The sequence below is a fragment of the Neofelis nebulosa genome, chromosome 1 (assembly GCF_028018385.1).
Source record: "Neofelis nebulosa isolate mNeoNeb1 chromosome 1, mNeoNeb1.pri, whole genome shotgun sequence".
Lineage (NCBI taxonomy): Eukaryota > Metazoa > Chordata > Mammalia > Carnivora > Felidae > Neofelis > Neofelis nebulosa.
In genome coordinates this window covers 229,453,511-229,472,777 of record NC_080782.1, presented here as the reverse complement: position 1 = coordinate 229,472,777, position 19,267 = coordinate 229,453,511, and the positions used below count along the sequence as shown (strand labels likewise).

At 44.8% G+C, this 19,267-nt stretch overlaps 1 long non-coding RNA gene across 1 annotated transcript; it reads right to left on the bottom strand.

Moving 5' to 3' along the window:
- Window positions 1-16,292: 16,292 nt before the first annotated feature.
- Window positions 16,293-19,021, bottom strand: LOC131498173 (uncharacterized). Its single transcript, XR_009255324.1, has 2 exons — window positions 18,697-19,021; window positions 16,293-16,951 (listed from the first exon to the last, which is right to left on the bottom strand). It is a non-coding gene; the product is annotated as an uncharacterized LOC131498173 (long non-coding RNA).
- Between the last annotated feature and the right edge of the window lie 246 nt (window positions 19,022-19,267).

Sequence of the window (19,267 nt, the reverse complement as noted above, 5' to 3'; positions counted from 1 at the left end):
CCTCTCCTTCTTTCCTTCTGAGACAAATGGAAAAATAATTTGATCCCCTTGAATCTTTTCACCCTGGGTATTTTCCCCCTTCACACCGAGCACCGCCCCTTGATAAATGAGAACACATGTGCTGAAAACCCGGCCTTCACCCTCTTGACTCAGGCTCCTCCTCCTCTCGGGACTCGGCTTTCCTTTCAAACCCCCTGAATAAATTCATCACAGCAGGAAGAACATTGTTTTTCTTCAAAACTTGGGGGAAAAAGCAAATCCCATATCACAATTATTCCATTTCACAGGGAAAATGCTGCCCTTTAATCTCCCGAGTTTCTTCTCTCCAACTCTGAAGGCTGTGGCCGAGGTGACTTACAGACTAATACAGCTGCTTTTGCAAAATCTGCACTGATTCATTACCTCAGGGAGCCAAAGGGTGACACACACATATTTTGAATATTATCCTGTGGGCAGATCTGCAGCGTGGCTTGACTTGGGGAGTTTCTACTTCTTGACATGTTCACATGCGGACACTTTCGATGGAGTCTGTACTTAAAAAATAACCCTCGATACAATTCTTTCACTTGAAGGTTTAACTTTCCGGAAAATGTGCTGTGAACCTAGTATGTTTGTCCACTGTTGTTCCTCTAGCGTCCTAGCCCCTTAGAAAACAAGCCCCTTTTCCTTTAACAAAAACACACACGATGACAAATGCCCAATGCCACAGAAATTAAGCTCTTTGGTTTGACCATCTTCTGTAGCAGACATCAGAGAAGCAGGATGTCTTCTTGAACCAAAACATCTGCCCAAGAATTCCTATAAACTTCCTTACACTTCATTTCAAGAAAATCTCCCTGACGCTGAGCATACTTCTCCCTTGCTGCCAGGCGTCTTTCTGTTTACATAGCCTTTGTTTACATGTGCCCCCTGTTAATAAAAAATCGGTATTTATCAGATGCACTCAAGCACCTTGGAAACTAATTTTCTTTCAAACTCAAGAACTTCCTGGGAAGGAATAAAAGGAGCAGAGAGTTGTGTTGGCAAGCCTCCATCGCGTGGCCATTTATTGTCATGGAATGTAGCAGAAGACGGCTCCCGCTATTTCCTTTTGATTTTGCTGTGTAAATCTGCTCTCACCTAAAGCCTGACCACATGACGGTGCAGACACACATTAACCTGATTATTTCTGTCTGAGCTGTGTGTGAAATGTGCACTCTAAATTGCACATAAAAATGTTCCCCAAAATAGTACCACCTGCCTGGAGGAGTATCATTTTCTTTCACAGAGACAGACCCAAATGTGTTTCTGGGATTCTGTAGCCTCCAGGCAGATGAGGATTGTCTCCCTGTCCATGTTGGGTATGAGCTGAGGCTGGCCTGGGGCTTCCCTCCCCATGTAGGCCGGGACTCTGGAGGCCTCCCGGGGTGTTTTGGGCTCTTGCTCAGAAGACTGTCTCAGAGACCGGGGAGCAATGTCTCCCCATCAAAATGGGGGACAATAGAGGACAGCAAGGTGGTGGGAGTGTGGGTGAGAGAAGCTGGAATGAAGTGAGCAGAGAACAAAGAAGCAGAAGGAGGTAGGAAACAAACCCCCACAAACCACAGAAAAGCTTTCCAAGAACAAGAGAGAGAAGCCTGGGGAGGAAGAAAGAGAAAGGAATGTAAAACCAAAAACATGACCGTTGTTTCAGTCTTTTAAAGGCACAATGAAAACTGAACCCAGGATAGCAAGATCAAATTATTGTGATTTCTCCTGATTAATGATAGCAGTTGAACCTCCTGTTACCTTTGAAACATCTGCCGTGACCTTGCCAATTAAAAGAAGAAGAGGAAATTCGGAAGGAGAAAGAAAGGTGTTTTGCCCATGTAGGGGCACCCTATGAGCTTTTATTCTCAAAATAGCTCTGTCCTTGACTTACTAGCTTCTTTGCCCGGAGAAAAGGGAGTCATCTCATCCCCTCTTTGGGGGCCAGCCTTGCAAATGTGCCATTTCCTAATTATCTGGGGCTGAGCAGAGGAACCACACAAAGACCTGAAAATCCTCATAATTTTCTTGGTCATTTTATGCTCTGGATACGCATAGCTTTTTTTTTTTTTTTTTTTTTGGATATGCATAGCTTTAAGAAACGAAGCATGGAGGGGCACCTGGGTGGCTCAGTCAGTTAAGCATCCAACTCTTGATTTTGGTTCAGGTCATGATCTCACTTCGTGAGATGGAGCCCCCATCAGGCTCAGCGCTGAGTGTGGAGCTTGCTTGGGATTCTCTCTCTCCCTCTCTCTCTTCCCCTCTCCTACTGGTTCTCTCCCTCCCTCCCTCTCTCTCTTTCTCTCAAAATAAATAAACTTTAAGAAAAAAAAGAAACTAGGCATGTAAGACAGTAGAATATCTTAGCAGTTAGGGTAGAATAATTCAGAACAACAAATTGTCCATCGATGTCTTTGTTAGCTCAGAAGGCTGAAGGCTGGGCTACTTGCTCACATGCTTTGGTGCTGCCTCCACTCCTAATCGTCTGGGGCCCTTCATCCTTATCCTCAGACTGTGGTTTTTGCTACTATTTTCATGTTAATCAAGCTCCTCAAAAATAATCAATGTCTTGTCTCCACATCCTCAGCTCTGCTCCTGTACCAGAACTCTGTAGACTGATTTCCCTGCCCAGACCCTGCCCTGGCAGCTTATTCGCAACCTCTGACCACCAAAGGTAGAGGGAGCCTTTCAGTCCATCTCTTGTCATCTCCATATCTGCTGAAGTTAACCTCTCCCTTCTAGAATCTCTCTCCTCTCTGAGCTTCCCATCACACTCTCTCCTATTCTCCTCTGCCTGTTGTGACTTCTAATTCTTCCCCTCCCCTGCAGGCTCCTGTTCTTTAGTCCATTCCTAGGTGTTGGTTTCTTTCTCACAGTCTCAAATGAGCCACCCAGCCCAAGTCCCAGGCAACACGGCCCTCTGTATTTTGCTCCTACACCCCCAGCTGTGAGGAAACTGTTCTTACCAAGGTCTGTGTGGGAAGCTGAGTCCTGGCCCCGAAAGACATCCATATCCTAATCCTTGTAACTGGAGGATGTGACTTCACATGGCAAAAGGGACTTTGCTGATGTGATTAAGTTAAGGATCTTGAGAATGGGAGCTGATTCTGGATTATCTGGATGGACCCTAAACATTATCATGAGTATCCTTATATGAGTGAGGCAAAAGGAAGTTTGACAGAGAAGAGGAAAAGGCAATGTGACGTTGAAAGCCAATACCAGAGTGGCCAATTCCACCACCAGCCAAATAACACTAGCAGCCTCTAGAAACTGGAAGAGGCAAGGGACAGATTTCCCCCCTAGAGCCTCCAGAGGACCCAGCCCTGCTGACACCTTGTCTTTACCCCAAAGAGACTGATTTTAGACCTCTGGCCTCTAGAACCATGAGAAAATAAATGTGTATTGTTTCAAGGCACCAAATTTGTGGCAGTTATAGCCGCCACAGAAAACTAATACAGTCTTCAAGAGTGGCTCATTAAGACATCCATTGGATATCTTTCAATCTCCATGTCTCCTGGCAGAAGTATTTGGTACCATTGATCATTCCCTTTGGAACCTCCTCCTCCTTTGACTCTCACCCACTGTTCAGCAGCCAGTCAAGAGCCAGGTATTTCACTAACCAAGCCGTGGAAGCTCTCACTGTCTCTTGCCTGCACCCCTCTGTGTCCTGCCTAGATTACTTCTAGTCCCATGTCAACATCCACTTAACCCCACAACTTATTGCTGCCAACTTGTCAATGTCATATGATACAGTTGTATAACCCAATAGATACAGTTGTAATTATGCTGGTGAAAAAAATAATTCTTGGATGTAAACATTTTTAAATATGGCAGAATGTATTCTGTAAGCTTGATTCAACTCTCCCCCTCCTTTTTAAGAGTATACCAGGAAACCCAAATAAAATGGCTTCTGTCTCTAGAACTCCAAGGAACTGGCTGGAAGGGGGATGGCCACCCTGCTTCTTGTCTTCCTCCCTGTCCTGCACTTCCCATCACTTCCCTGTGATGCCCTGTTAGCTCCTTAGTTCTCTGGTCAAAATTGTTCTCCTCAAGGTCACCACAACCCAGACTCCGTTTGCCTCAGCTCTCCATCGACAGAAATTTTCTGAAGTCTTTCTTGGAGGTCAGTGTTATAAACTTTAGTTCTAAACAAAAGAAAACAAAACTGTAGCTCCTAAAGATTGGACCCTCAGACCCTTTAGCGAGATCTCTTTAGCATGATAAGAAACTCGCCTGCTTTGCCCTCCCTACATTTAAAGCCCACGTTTCATTTTAATTCCTGCCTAAGCACATTCTTCAATTCTCTGAGATTGAATTGGGGGTTGAAGATTGTTGTTTCTGTAGATGCAGACATCACTATGGTCTTTCTTTCCAATATTAGATTTTTTTAAAATCTATAATAAAACCACGGAGACTATAACACCCTTAGGCAAAATAATTTCTCTCTGCAAATTCACAAAGAATCTTTCTATTTCTTTCCTTTTCTATCACTTCCTCCCCTTGGTCTCCCTCTTGTCTCCCACATCACCTATCCCAAATCATCCATCCCAAAACCTCACCTGATTATGTCTCTGTCCAGTCCCCCATGACTCCCCACAACCTTCTGGATATCCTCACTTCCATTCGTCCCATTCCCTTGCCCACACTCTGCTTCCAGAAACATTCAGCCACTTACAGGTGCCAGAATACTGGACAGCAGGCCCTGGTTTCCATGTCTCCCTGGCTCTCAAACATTCTTTCCCTCATTAAACCAACAGTACCTCATACACATACACTTAAAAATTCCTTTTGGTAATTTCATAATAATTTCAAACATGGAAAACTTGGGAAACTAGTAAAATAATTCCCCAAATGTTAACATTTTACAGGGAATAGTACAATTATCAGTGTCAGGAAAATATCATTGATCCAACACTATTATCTAATCTACATAACTTACTAAACCTACTAAAACTAAACCAAGTTTTAGTAGTTGTCCCACTGGTGTCATTTTTGTGTTCCAGTTTCTAATCTAGAAGTACCTCTTGCATTTAGTTGCTACGTCAACTGAGTTGCCTTTGTTGTGGCCTGTTTCTTGGTTTCCCTCATCTTGCATGGCCTTCACACTTTTGAAGAGCATTGGCCAGTTGTTTTGTGGTGTCATTCCCAGTCTGTGTATGTCTGATGTTTCCTCATGATTGAGTTCAAGTTATGCGTTTTTGGCAAGAATGCCTCAGAATTGCCTTGATACCAAAATCAGCCAAAGACATCACAAGTTAAAAAGAAAGCCAACTCAGACCAATATCCCTTTTCAATACAGATGTAAAAATTTTAACAAAGCACTAGTAAACCAAATCCAGCAACATGATGTAGAATTATATACCATGACCAAGTGGAATTTGTTCTCAGAATGCAAGGTTGACTCAATATATTTAAAAAAATCAACCTATGCAGTAAATCATTTTAATAGAATAAAGGACAGAAACCACATGATTATTTGAACAGCCACAGACAAAACATTTGACAAAATTCAACACTCATTATAAAAATACTCAATGTACAAAAATCAGTTACATTTCGATACACTAGCAATGAACAATTTGAAAATAAAATTAAGAAAACAACTTCATTTACAATTGCATACTTAGACAAAAATGTAACATTCTTGAAGTATAAACTTAACAAAATAGTACAATACATGTACACTGAAAACTGCAAAACATTTTTGAAAACAATTAAAGATCTAAATAAATGGAAAGACGTTCATGGATTGGAAGGCTTGATATTACTAAGATGATAATACTCCCTAAACTGATTTACACCTGTATTGCAATACCTACCAAATTCCTCATGGCTTCTTTTTTTTCCCCCCACAAAAAATTTTAGAGCAGTTTTGGGTTCATAGTGAAATTGAGGGGAAGATACATAGATTTCCCATACATTTCCTTCCCCCCACACTCATAGCCTCCACCATTATCAACATCCCTCACCAGAGTGGTCCATTGGTCACAACTGATGAACCTACAATGATGCATCATAATCACTCAAAGTCCATAGTGCAGTCTTGGTATTGTTCATTCTATGATTTGGACAAATTTATAATAATATGGATGTACTATTATAGTATCATAATGAGTGTTTCCTTTGCCCTAAAAATCCTCCATTCTCTATCTATTTGTGCCTTCCCACCTCTACCCCCACCACCTGACGACCACCGATCTCTTCATTGTCTCCACTATTTTGCCTTTCCAAAATGTCATATAGATGGAATCATGTAACCTTTTCAGATTGGCTTCCTTCACTTAGTAATATGTGTTTAAGGTTCCTCCAAGTCTTTTCAGGGCTTGACAGGTCATTTCTTTTTAGCACTGAAAAATATTGCATTATCCAAATGTACCACAGTTTATTTATCCATTTGCCTACTGAAGGATATTTCTGGTTGCTTCTAGGTTTTGGCAATTATTAAAAAGCTGCTATACTGGGTGCTATATGTAAGCGATGAACTATGGGAATCTACCCCGAAAACCAAGAGCATACTTTACACACTGTAGGTTAGCCAATTTGACAATAAATTATATTAAATAAATAAATAAATAAATAAGCAGCTATAAACATCCATGTGTAAGTTTTTGTATAGACAGAAGTTTTCAACTCCTTTGGGTACATACCAAGAGCACAATTGCTGGATTGTATGATAGGAGTATGTTTAGTTTGTAAGAAACTGCCCAACTGTCTTCCAAAATGCCTGTACCATTTTGCACACACCAGCTGTGACTGAGAGTTCCTGTTGCCCCACATATTTGTCAGTACTTGGTTTTGTCAGTGTTCCATATTATGGCCACTCCTAATAGATGTACATTGATATTTCACTATTTGTTCCTTGATGAGATAGAAAGGAAGTGGAACATCTTTTTCCTATGCCTACTTGCCATCTGTGTGTCTTCTTTGGTAAGGTGTCTGTTAAGGTTTTGGCTTATTTTTTAATTGGGTTATTTTTGTTTATTGTTGACTTTTAAGAGTTCTTTATATATTTTGGGTGATAGTCCTTCATCAGATGTATCTTTTACAAATATTTTCTGAGTTTGTTCTCATCTTCTCATTCTCTTAACACTTACACAGAAGTTTTTAATTTTAATGAAGTCCAGTTTACCAATTATTTATTTCATGCCTTTGGTGTTGTATCTAGAAAGTCATTACCATACCCAAGGTCATGTAGGTTTTCTTCTGTGTGATCTTATAGGGCCTCTGGCTTCTTTTCAGAAAGTGACAAGCTGATCTTAAAATTCATATGAAAAGTCAAGCTACCCAGAATAGCCAAAATGACCTTGAAAATAAAGAAAAACATTGTAGGACTCATGCTTCTCAACTTTAAGACCTAAACAAAAAGTAATCAAGGTGAAGAGTAATCAAGTGCTGGCATAAGGACAGATATATAAGGTAATGGATTATAACTGATAGTCGAGAAATAAATCCATACAGGTAGAGTCAACAGATTTTCACCAAGGGTGCCAAGACAATTCAATGGGGAAAAGGGTAAAGTTGGATCCCTATCTCACATGATAAACAAAATCATAGACTTTAATGAAAAAACAACTACAACTATAAAATACTTAAAAGAAAGCTTAGGAGCAAGTTTTCATGACCTTGGATTAGGCAACAGCTTTTTAGACATGGCATCAAAAGCACAGGGGACAATACATACATACATACCTTGGAATTAAATCAAAACTCAAAAATTTGATGCTGTAAATGATACCATCAAGAAAGTAAAAAGACAGCCTACAAAATGGGAGAAAGTATCATCAAATCACATATCTGGTAAGGAATTTGTATTCAGAATATATAAATAACTCTTACAACTCAAAAATTAAAAGACAGGTAAGCCAATTAAAAAATTGAGGTATAATTCACACATTATACAATTCAATGTTTTTTAGGAAGTGTATAGGTTTGTGCAAATATCACTACAATCTAATTTTACAATATTTTTTCATTACCCCGAAAACAAACCCTGTACCCAGTAGCAGTCACTCCCCATCCCCCACGCCACTCCAGGCCATGCTGAGCACAGGTCTGGTCCTGAAGGACACTCAGCTCTGGTCTGTGGCTGGATAAACAAATGCAGGAAAGAATAAAGGAACAAACAAACACTTACCGCTAGTGAGTGTTCAGATGAAACTCGTAATGTAAGAATATTGTTTAAGAAACTCAAAGTTTAATCTTGTTTGCCCTCAGGTGGTTGCCAGGTGTCCTGTATACTCATTTTCTGTCCAGATTGGATAGAGAAAGACAAAGAGGGAAGAATCAAATACACTTCTGAGGTTTCTGGTTATAAGCCCATTGGTAGAAGGTGGTACACACACTTAACCTGCAGACTTATCTAGAGAAGATCTGTGGGGTTAGCTGTGATGGGTTGAGGAACTCCCCTCCACCCAGGAAATTCAGGGGAAGAGTCTGGGAGGTGGCTGTGGATCTGGGCTGGAGCTCCCAGGAGAGGGCTGGCTGGGGAGGATGATGCTTTGGGAGCCATGGGCCTGCTCAGAAGGGATTAAACCGCGGGAAGAGGAGCATGAGCAGAGAGAGGAGAAAAGAAGAGAAGAGAACCCTTGACAACACCAAGGTGTCAGACGCCCATGGAGGAACCTGAGGAAGAGCAGTCTGAGAAGAGTTTGAAGGAGAGAAGAGTCAACAGAACCAGGAACTGGAGTGAGGTCCAGTAAGACTGAAGAGGGTCACCACGTAGGCACTGCAGCCAAGTGGTTGGGGCAGGAGAGACTTGGAATGTAGGTGGAGCATATGGGAGTGGAAACTGTACCTGTAGCTTATTGTCAGTTAACCTAAATACCAACAGGACAGAGACCTGGTGATACTTCTTGGAAGTTTAGTGTCAGATGGTAATTTCTTTTCAAGTCATGTAGGAGCTTGAGTATGTTTTTACATCAGAATAGGCAGAGCCAGCAGAAAGGAAGTGATTTGGTAAGAGAACAAACCATTGCTAGCAGGAGCCTAACGACGTGGGAGGAGAGGGGATTTGGAATCCAGATGGAAGGAGGACTCTCTGAAAGGGAGGGCCGGGTCTTCTTCTGAGACCAGGGGGAAGAGGAGAGAATGAGAAATGTGCGTGAGCTTGAGGACGCAGCAGAAAGCTGAGGTGTTCTCCTTTGAGGGCCTCCTCGTCTCCCGTGAGGCAGCAGGTGAAGCCACCTGCTAGAAGGTGGGGGAGTGGCGGAGTGGGGCTCGAGGAAATGGGACGAGAGCGAGGGGATGCTGTCCGGAGGAAGAGGGCCACCCAGTGGCTTTGGGAGAACAGCCAACCTCAGGTGACGGGTGGGGGTCTGACTCTGCAGCGCCATCTTGTGGGCATTGCTCCAGCAGCCCCCGGGGGCGAAGCCCCAGGTGGGTGGGATGGAGGAAAAGGGTGAGGAAGCTGAGGGCAGAGCACCTGAGGTGCTGAGCTGTGGTGGAGGGAAGGACCCAGGGCAGGCGGCCTTGCAGGGCGAACAGCCTGGGGGAAGGAGGGAGGGAAAAAACTGGAAAAACAGGGTGTGTGGCCAGCGAGTGGGATGATGGAGCGTGGGGTGTCTGCAAGGGCAGCCCGGTGATGACAAGGCCTGGGTGCGGCTGTGGGTGTGAGTGGCTGGATTTGCTGAGCCAGCAGGGGTGTAGGAGGCGGAGTGGGGCATTCCAGGACACCAGAGCGGGAGGCCCCACCGCAGAGACCTTAGCTAAGGCCAGCCAAAGTAGTGTCCGGTGTGTCAGAAGTCAGCCCTGCGCTCGGGGAGCGTGGGAAGGAGCTGGAGAGAGGGGACGTTGCGTGGGCGGGACGGAGCGCAGGACAGGGCTGGGTGACAGTGCCCGAGAGAAACGGAACTGCCACACCCACTGAGCTTGAGAGCCTCGCTTCCAAAATGTGAGCTCCGCACACACCTCTGTTAAGGGAAAGGAATCTCGCAGAGCCCCAGCGTTAAATGTGCAGGGGTCATAAAACTGTACAGGCACTTTAGGCTAATAGCTTTTAAACTAAACTATGCACATTTTATACCCACGATATGGCTGGTGAGGGTGTTGTGTTCAAACAAAATCATTGTTTCCCTCACAAGCTTAGTCCCGTCTGCTACAGTGCAGGTTTCTTTGTTTTTGTTTTTGTTTTTACTTTGGCTTCTTGCCCTTCGCCCATAGGACAATTGAAATTCTTCTGCTACTAGTTGTTGTCTGATCAACTTGAAACCTCGGTACGATGAGTTCCAACGGCACCTGGTTTTCACTTGATAGAGGTGTAACTTCTATCTGCTGGACTTACTGGCAGCTTACAGCTCTCAGCTGAGCCTCTCATGCCAGATTTGACCTTGCTGAAGGGCACTGCCCCGCTCAAGGTCACACCCTCCAGGGTCAGCCCACATCCAGTGACTGGTCATTTTGGGAGTATGAGGCCCCGGCCACCTTCCCTTCAATGCGGGGCAATTCTGAAAGGTCTTCCTGGCTCCAGAGCTCCCTGGAGGGTGGGTTGAGATCTTTGCTGCGATTGCATCTCAGTTCAACTTCTTCCTCTGGCTCCCCTCTCCCATAGGCATCAACCCTCAGAGCACTCCCCAAGAAACCTTCTGCATACACGTCTGCAAACTCTGAGGCGGCTCAGAGCTTGCTTCTATAATAGTTGTCAGATTTAGCAAGTAAAGCTACAGGGTGCCCAGGTAAATTTGAATTTCAGAAGAACAATGAAAAATTTTCCAGTAAGCATATTCGGCATATTTTATCTGGCAACACTGCCTCCTAGGGAGCCGAACCTGGGTTATGAAATGAGCATTCATGGCTGTCGCGGGTTATGGAAGAGGAGGCCGGTGGTTTCCATGTCTATGAAGAAATACAAAGTTTATTAAAGGCATGAGAGCCAGGGACATTTCAAGGTCAATAAGACACCACATCTAGAGAATGGACGGAGGACAGGTATTGCTAGTGGACCTGACCAATTTTCAAGGGTGGAGGTGAAACTGAACAGTTTTCCAAGAAGAAGCCCACACTGTCCCTATGGAGGTGACCGCCTCAGATGAGGCTGCCTGCAGAGCAGATCAACCCAGACTGAGCCATGCAAGGCCAGGGACACGTCCCACCATGACAGTCACCAGGGGAGACTCTGCCTCTGCCTCCTTCCTGCCATGGCAGTGAGGAAGCCAGCTCTTACTGGAAGGGACAAATCTCGGAGCCAGATCACACTCCCTCCTGTGCTCGAGGCAGTGAGAGCCCCAGTTCAAGAATAAAGACATTTTAATTATAAAGGTTGAATTTTAAATGCCATCTTTGACTTATTTTAGTAACCAAGCAATGATGGAAACTGATAGCATGTGGTCAAAATGGTGTGACGAGGGAACCTGGCCCCTAGTGAGAAATGGGGGGTTCGACAGGGACTTTATCAAGGGCCAGTTATTGAAAAGAATGAAACCATTTCATGCTTCTATCTAACACTCACAATAAATCAGTTACAATCATTGTTATCACACTACGGGCCTTTAGCCTGAGAAACGAAGTGTTCTAATACCCTGAGCAAAGATGTCTGTTATTCACTCTTACTGGAGAAAGAAGAGAAAGGGTTGCAGCTTGGGGAAAGGACCACAGGCCCTACTCCTCATCCAGCCCACCCCATCCTCCTGGGCTCTCAGCCTCTTCCCACTGCAATGCACTTGCTCTGGGAAGGTGTTTTGTACCCGGCAATACACCCAGGTCTTACTAAAGAGCTTGCCTTACTTCTACTGCTTCTGCAGGCTCTTCCTCCCATCCCACAACCCAAATCTGCAAGTCACAATGGTGTGGTGCAGCCAGCGGCGCTATCTTAGGGGACATTGATGACGTGGTTGGTTCATGCCCCTGTTTACTGGTCTGGATCTGCCTTTACTACTTAGCAGCTGCTGAAGAAGCTGCCTGTGGACTTCTCTAGAGTCATTCCTCTTCTGAAATATAAAGGATCTCTCCTACCTCCACTTCCTATCTCTGTTGATAAACCCACTTCCTTTTTCTGCCTGGGGGAAGGTACTCATTTTGCAGAAGTTCCATTCTCCGTGTCTCAGCATCCTTGCTGACATTTGTTATTGTGTGTCTTTTTTAATGTGAGCCATCCTAGTAGGGATAAGATAGTATCTCATTGTGGTTTTAATTTGCATTTCCTGATGACTGTTGATGTTGATCATCTTTTCATGTGCTTATTAGCATTTGTGTCTCTTCTTTGGAGACATCTCTATTCAGATTTTTGGGGGGCCTATTTTTCCATTAAGTCACATGTCTTTATTTTTGTGTTGTAAAAGGCATGTATTCTGGCTGCAATTTTCCTACCAGATATATGATTTGCAAATACGTGGCCTTTTGTGACTGGTTTCTTTTGCTTAGTTTTTGAATGCTTTTGAGATTCATCCACGTTGTTTTGTGAATGGTAGTTGTTCCTTTTTATTGCTGAGTAACGATCCCAATATATGGATGGCCATGGTCCATTTGTCCACTTACTATTTGATGAACAATTAAGTTTTTTTCTAGTTCTTAGCTACAATGAAAAAAAGCTGCTATAAATATTAGTGTACAAATCTTTCTGTGGCTATTTCTTCTTACTTCTTTTGGGTGGGTCAATACTTACTTTCTGACTTTTGAACCTCAGGGTGGCCATGAAATACCAACAATTCTAGTATAATTGGAGAAGAAAATAGATGCCTGGGATGACTAGCAGACCGTACTAATAACCCAAACATAAAACCCTGTCTTTTGTTGTACCAGTCAGGGTTCAACCAGGGAAGCAGAATCAATAGGACACATACAGATACACACACACACACACACACACACACACACACACACAAGAGATTTATCATGAGGAATTGGCTGGCTAAGCACATAAGAAATCCAGAGAGAGGCCTTTAGAAGGGAAATTCAGAAGCAGGCTGGACCCACAGGCATGGGTGCAAGCTGTTGTCCAGGGAAGTCCTGAACCTTCTTTGAAAGACTCCCAACTGATTAAGTTAGGCCAACCCAGAATTATGTCCCTAACCTAAAGTCAACTGTTCAGGACTTTAATGATCTCTGCAAAATCCATTTACAGCAGCACCCAAATTAGTGTTTGAGTGAATAGCTGGGAGAGGGTATGTATATGCTACAAAATGGCTGCAGCTTCCCTTCTTTCCTTCACATCTCCCAAGAGAATGTTTCTTATAGCCCACCCTGTCTGAAAACATACTGGAAAGAGAATGCTGGGAAATACAGTTCAGTACAGTAGTTCACCACAAAGCTATCACTCCTGGGTTGGAAAAAGTCTCTAACTGGTCCAGCTCAGGTCACATGACCACTCTGAGACCAATCTTGGCCACCAGGGAGAGGGGTGGAATGATCAAGCCTGGGGCACCTGGGTGGCTCAGTAGATTAAGCATTGGACTTCCGCTCAGGTCAAGATCTCACAGCTTCTGAGTTTGAGTCCTGAGTCAGACTCTGTGCTGACAGCTCAGAGCCTGGAGGCTGCTTCAGATTCTGTGTCTGCCTTTCTATCTGCCCCTCCCCTGCTCATGCTTTGTCTCTCTAAAATGAATAAACATTAAAAAAAAAAAAAAAAAAAAAAAACAATGATCAAGCCTGAATGTCATGATCATCTCTTGGCTAGGAGGATATGAACCTGTGATGATTCATCCAACTCACATGATTTGGACGAGGAAGGAACAGGTACCCAAAGGAATTGGGGGTGTTGAAAAGCCAATGCAGCCCATATCTACCCATGGGATCAAGCACTATGCCTAGCATTCAGAAGGCATTCAATACGGTGCAACTGAAAACCTAAATAAGGACAAAAGTGGAACACAGGTTGTATTAATTCTACTGCATGGCCAGTCACTGCCGTTGGCTGGGCCTGGCTGAGATCCAAGAGAAGGGCAAATCTGTTAGTCCCTGTGACTGCCACGTAGGTCCTGGTTCCTGCACATCAGGATTGGCTTCTCAGTGTGTTAATGCCTTTCCAATTTTCTGAAACAGTTGTTATTTTCCAAGACATGTTACATATCTCCACAGCAGCACGGCTGCTTGTTCACACTCAGTTTCCTCGGGAAGTCTCTGGCGAGCACCATCTGGCTTCAGGGAGGGGACCGATCATGGGTCTTGTGTTCCTCCACTGCCTCCTCCTCAGGGGGCTTTAACTTCTCCCTCAGGCCCCCAAGGAGAAGGCCCCCCCCACGACTGTTGGTCCCATTCAGCCAAAGCAGCAAGTTTGCACCTTTAGTCCCTGCAGCATTATCCTGTTGCTAAATCTGGGCCAGCGGAAATGGTGCTTAGCTGCCTCTCTCATGGACTCATCAAAGTTTCATGATCCTTTTTATGGAGCAGTACCAGCAGGAAGAGGAGCTGTCGCTGTATATACATCCTGGTCTCATCCCCTACTTTGCTGTAAACCTCCCAGCCAGAGAAGCATGTCATACTCCTGTGTGCGTGTGTCTGTGGAGCCTAGGACAGCAACCTCATTCTAAAGGGCATCAGGCAAATGTTTGCTGATGAATAATGAATGAAGGGGTAAATGAGTGAAGGAGATCGGGAGGGGCTGGCCTTCCCTTCCTTTTTTTTTTTTTTGTTTTAATTTTTAAATGTTTGTTCATTTTTGAGAGAGAGAGAGAGAGCGTGCGCCAGCACGAGTGTGGTACAGGCAGAGAGAGAGGGAGGCAGGCTGAAGCAGGCTCCAGGCTCTGAGCTGTCAGCACAGAGTCCGACATGGGGCTCGAACCCACGAGCCATGAGATCATGACCTAAGCCGAAGTCAGACGCTTAACTGAGCCACTCAGGGGTTCCTGGTCTTCCCTTCCTCTTAAGCATAGGCAACAACTGAGCTGAAATTAGAAGTGGGTGTCCTTATGCACAGTGGGGCTGGCAATGCTAGTAATGTGACCCACACTGTTGTGACACTCTCTGTCCTTTTCTTTTGTTACACTCGTTAAATGTGTAATTATGGGCAACACATACCTTTCATTCTGCCTGCCTCTCCTACTAGACTGTAAGCTCCGTAAGAGTGAGGGAAACTGGGCCCGTTTCCCAGCCGTGGCATTCAACAGGCACTCAGTATGTGTTGAATGAATGAATGAATGTCATCTGGTGAGCATATTTGATTCAAAATACCAGAGCTTTCGAGGAAGGCAAATGGTCTCTGCTAGAGTCGCTTTCAGTTTAAATTCTAGTTCTGATTCCCCCGCTAGTCGTTAAATAGGTAGTGTTTATTGAGCACTTGCTATGCGGCACGCTTTGCTCTAAGCCCGCTACTTGTATCCTCTAAGAAATCCTCACACCGTCACTACGAAGTAGGCACTGTGCTATTGCTCATTTTGCAACACTGGGAACAAAAGCACAGTGAGCTTAAGTACGTGCCCAAGGTGATGCCATTCATAAGTAGTTGTGCCTCCTGATGATGAAAGATACCTGCCCCATCCCTAGTGTCCAAACAAAGCAGGCCTTGGAAGGCAGGGTAGAGCCCAGGGATGAGCTAATTCTTCTTAAAATCCATCACCTTTTGGGGGCGCCTGGGTGGCTCAGTTTGTTAAGCATCCAACTTCAGCTCAGGTCATGATCCCACGGTTCGTGGGTTCAAGCCCCGCGTCAGGCTCTGTGCTGACAGCTCAGAGCCTGGAGGCTGCTTCGGATTCTGTGTCTCCCCCTCTGTCTCTGCCCTTCCCCCACCCACCCTCTGTTTCTGTCTCTCTCTCGAAAATAAATAACATTTTTAAAAATTAAAAAAAAATTCATCACCTTTACATATTAATTCCTGGTAAGCCACCCAGCAACGCTCTTTTTTCCTTTAACGTTTATTTATTTATTGTGAGAGTGTGTGCACAAGTATGGGCGCGGCAGAGAAAGAGGATGAGAGAGAATCCCAAGCAGGCTCTGTGCTATCAGTGCAGAGCCCGATGAGGGGCTCAATCTCACGACTGCAAGATCACCGCCTGAGCCCGTGTCAAGAGTTGGACATCCAACTGACTGAGTCACCCAGGCGCTCCTACCCCTCGTCTTCGAAAAATTCTCTATGTATACTTGCCAAATGGCCCAGCGATCCTACTCTTAGGTATCTCCCCCAAATAAAATGAAAACATACGTTTTGACAAACACTTGTAAAGAAATTTTCATAGCACCTAAAAACTGGAAATAACCCAAGTATTCATTTACTGGTGAAGGTACATGCAAATTGCGATGCATCCATAGAAGGGATACTGCTCAACAGGAGAAAGGAATGAAGTGCTGGTTTGTATAGCAACGGGGGTGGATCTCAGAAGCATTGTGCCAGATGAAACAGACCAGACGCAAAACACCACAGACAGTGTACGATTCCATTTAAATGACATTCTAGAAAAGGTATAAGAACAGAAAACAGAAAGACAGCTGTGGGGGGCTGGGGTATAGATCGTGGGTGTGACGGGGGACACAGGGAACTTCGGGGTGGGGGGAAGGAGTGGAAATTTGATTGTGGCTAACACCCAACTGTGTGCATTTGTGACCCAACCACACAACTAAGAGGAGGCATGTAAATTATACCTCAGTAAACCCGATGTTTAAAAAAGCAACATTTTCTTCTTTAGCCCGATGTAATGAAACTAGGTTTTTTTTAAAATCCCTTTCCTTTTAGATCCAAGCAATAGCGTCATCCTTAAAATATACATAGTTTTTAAAGAACAGTAGGGAAACCCGGACTTGAAATGTGGGTGCTGAACCCATCCTACTGGGCAAATGAAGCAAACGGACCCATATTCTATCACAGCAAGAGCAGCTCCTGGTGTCCAAGAGGCTTGAGTGGCTCGGGAAAGCATTTAATCCAGGAGTGTGTTTCTGCAGCTTTGTGTTAATCAGATTCCACATGACCGCATTGACCTTTGTTCTCCTTCTGGCGGAATCTCCCACGTTAGGGGGGAGTCTGTTTAGTTTTAGCCAGCGTCCCAGGGTACACGCAAAACTGTAGTCACCCCAGTACTCGATGTGCCTGAGAAAAACAGAGGGAAGGAGAAGGAATTGACGCAGGACGGCGGGTCAGCGCCAGGAGCTACGCCTCGGGACAGAAAGTGTGCTGTCCCCACTGAACCCCACCCCCAAACCTCAGCCTCCCTTCTCCGGGACTGGTGCCATGGCCCCAGGCAGTGGAGGCAGCAACACAAATAAATAGAAGAGCTGTTTCATTAAAATCTCCGTACGACGCGGTGGAGCCCTGGGTGCAGTCTTCTGTGACCCCTGGAACAGAGGAGGCCACGTGTTAAAGACAAGATTGCCCCTGAGGCCAGTCTCCAGAGCGGGACAGGGACAGGGCGGCCCAGGGTCAGCCGGGGCAGCCTCCAGCTGGAGGGCGATGTCAGGCCTCTGCAGCATCAGCAGCTTGGCGGCTCAGAGACTGAAGCCGCCTCTGGAGAACAGGGCAGCAGGAAACTCATGCCCACAGTAAGATAGCAAATCTGCAGGAGGTCCCGGCCCTGATCACGAGCAGGGGGTATGCTGAGGCAGGCTGGGGTTCCTACAAAGAGGGTAGGTCCAGAGTTGTTTTATTTAAACGCTTTCTTACTATTATATTAACTTATAATTGTCCACATCCCTCCTCATATCCTCCAGCTAGGGTGGGGCTGGGGGTAGCACAGGCCACCGACACTAAGAAACTGGATTTCTGTGCTGTATAACATGGCTGTGCAACCACATTCCTCCTCTCGGCTTCCAAAATTCCCACCTGCATTATATATAAATCTCCTTAAAGGTTCCGTCTCTGCATGCATTTCCCGGGAGCTCTGGTGCATAGCAACTGAATCAGCATCCAGGCCTGCTTAATTAATAAAATGAGTCTGGGTACATCTGCAATCCTTCCAAGCAATTACGGCCTTTCTCCCATTCCTACATGCAATTCAGCCTGTTAGCGCGCATGCACACACACACACACACACACACACACACACAAACCCACAGTGCACCAAATGATTATCTTGCCTTGAAACAAAAAATCCTTTAAGATACAACTTACTTTGACGGAGGCCTTTCGGTAATTTCTTTTTCTAAATTGTGCTTTTGCTTTGCTTGGTATCTGAGAAACCCCAGGCTTAGCACCAAAAGGAGGCCTCATAGTTTTGTTGAATGGATTGTAACCTCAGGTCTGTTGCATAATCTCTCCCTGAGCATTAATTTTGCCATCTTTTAATGAAGATAATCATACCACTCCTATAGCATCGAGGTGAGGATTAAAGACACTATGCGTTAAGCATGTGGTGCATCACGGCTATAAAGCATATTCAGCATTTTGTACATCACACAAATGCTGGGGAGGAATAGAAACCCATCCTTTCATCCTCGATCTGCCACTAAGTTGTTGGCTAACCTCTAGAAAACCTTTTAACTCTCTTCCTTTTTGTGGAGATGTTAGCACGGGCACCTGCAGGATTTTTTCTTTTTTTTTTTTTTTCAACGTTTTTTTTTTTATTTTATTTTTTTTTTTATTTTTGGGACAGAGAGAGACAGAGCATGAACGGGGGAGGGGCAGAGAGAGAGGGAGACACAGAATCGGAAACAGGCTCCAGGCTCCGAGCCATCAGCCCAGAGCCTGACGCGGGGCTCGAACTCACGGACCGCGAGATCGTGACCTGGCTGAAGTCGGACGCTTAACCGACTGCGCCACCCAGGCGCCCCGGATTTTTTCAAACATTGTATGAGATGTTACAGATAAAAGCAGGTTAAAAAGTAGAAATTGTTACTCACTTTTTAGAGCTTTGGGACCATCGTGCTTCCCTCAGAGTTAACCAAACTTTTCTTGCCCTGGGAAATTACCCCTCCTTGGCTATCGAATTGATAGGTGTTTCCATAAGAGCCCATCTTGTGTGGTTCAGGCACAGCACATCTGTGGATCGCTCACATGTACGTTCATTTCCACTCCAATTCGGTTCAGCAGGAGCATTTCCCAGCCCCGCTGGGGTCTCCCAGTACTTCTGAGAAAAAGAAACCCGCCCACGTCCGTAAATAAACAGTGTTGTCCTGTCTTTTTTTTTTTCCCTAGGAAATGCTGCTCAAGTTCCCTTTTCTGCACCTCGAGCTATCGGGAACCGCGCGGTATTTATTTATTTATTTATTTTGCACATCCACTCTCATTGGAGGTGGTTTTCCCTCTCCTCATCTTTTGGGGCTGTCACCCTTTGTAGATCATTCTTATTAAGCATTAACTTGGTGAATGGATGAACGTCACTTGGGAACAGCTCTAGAATATTGCAAAACATAAAGCAGTCAGTGAAAACATCTGCAAAACTTGGCAATCTACTGTGGTTCCAATGAGCTC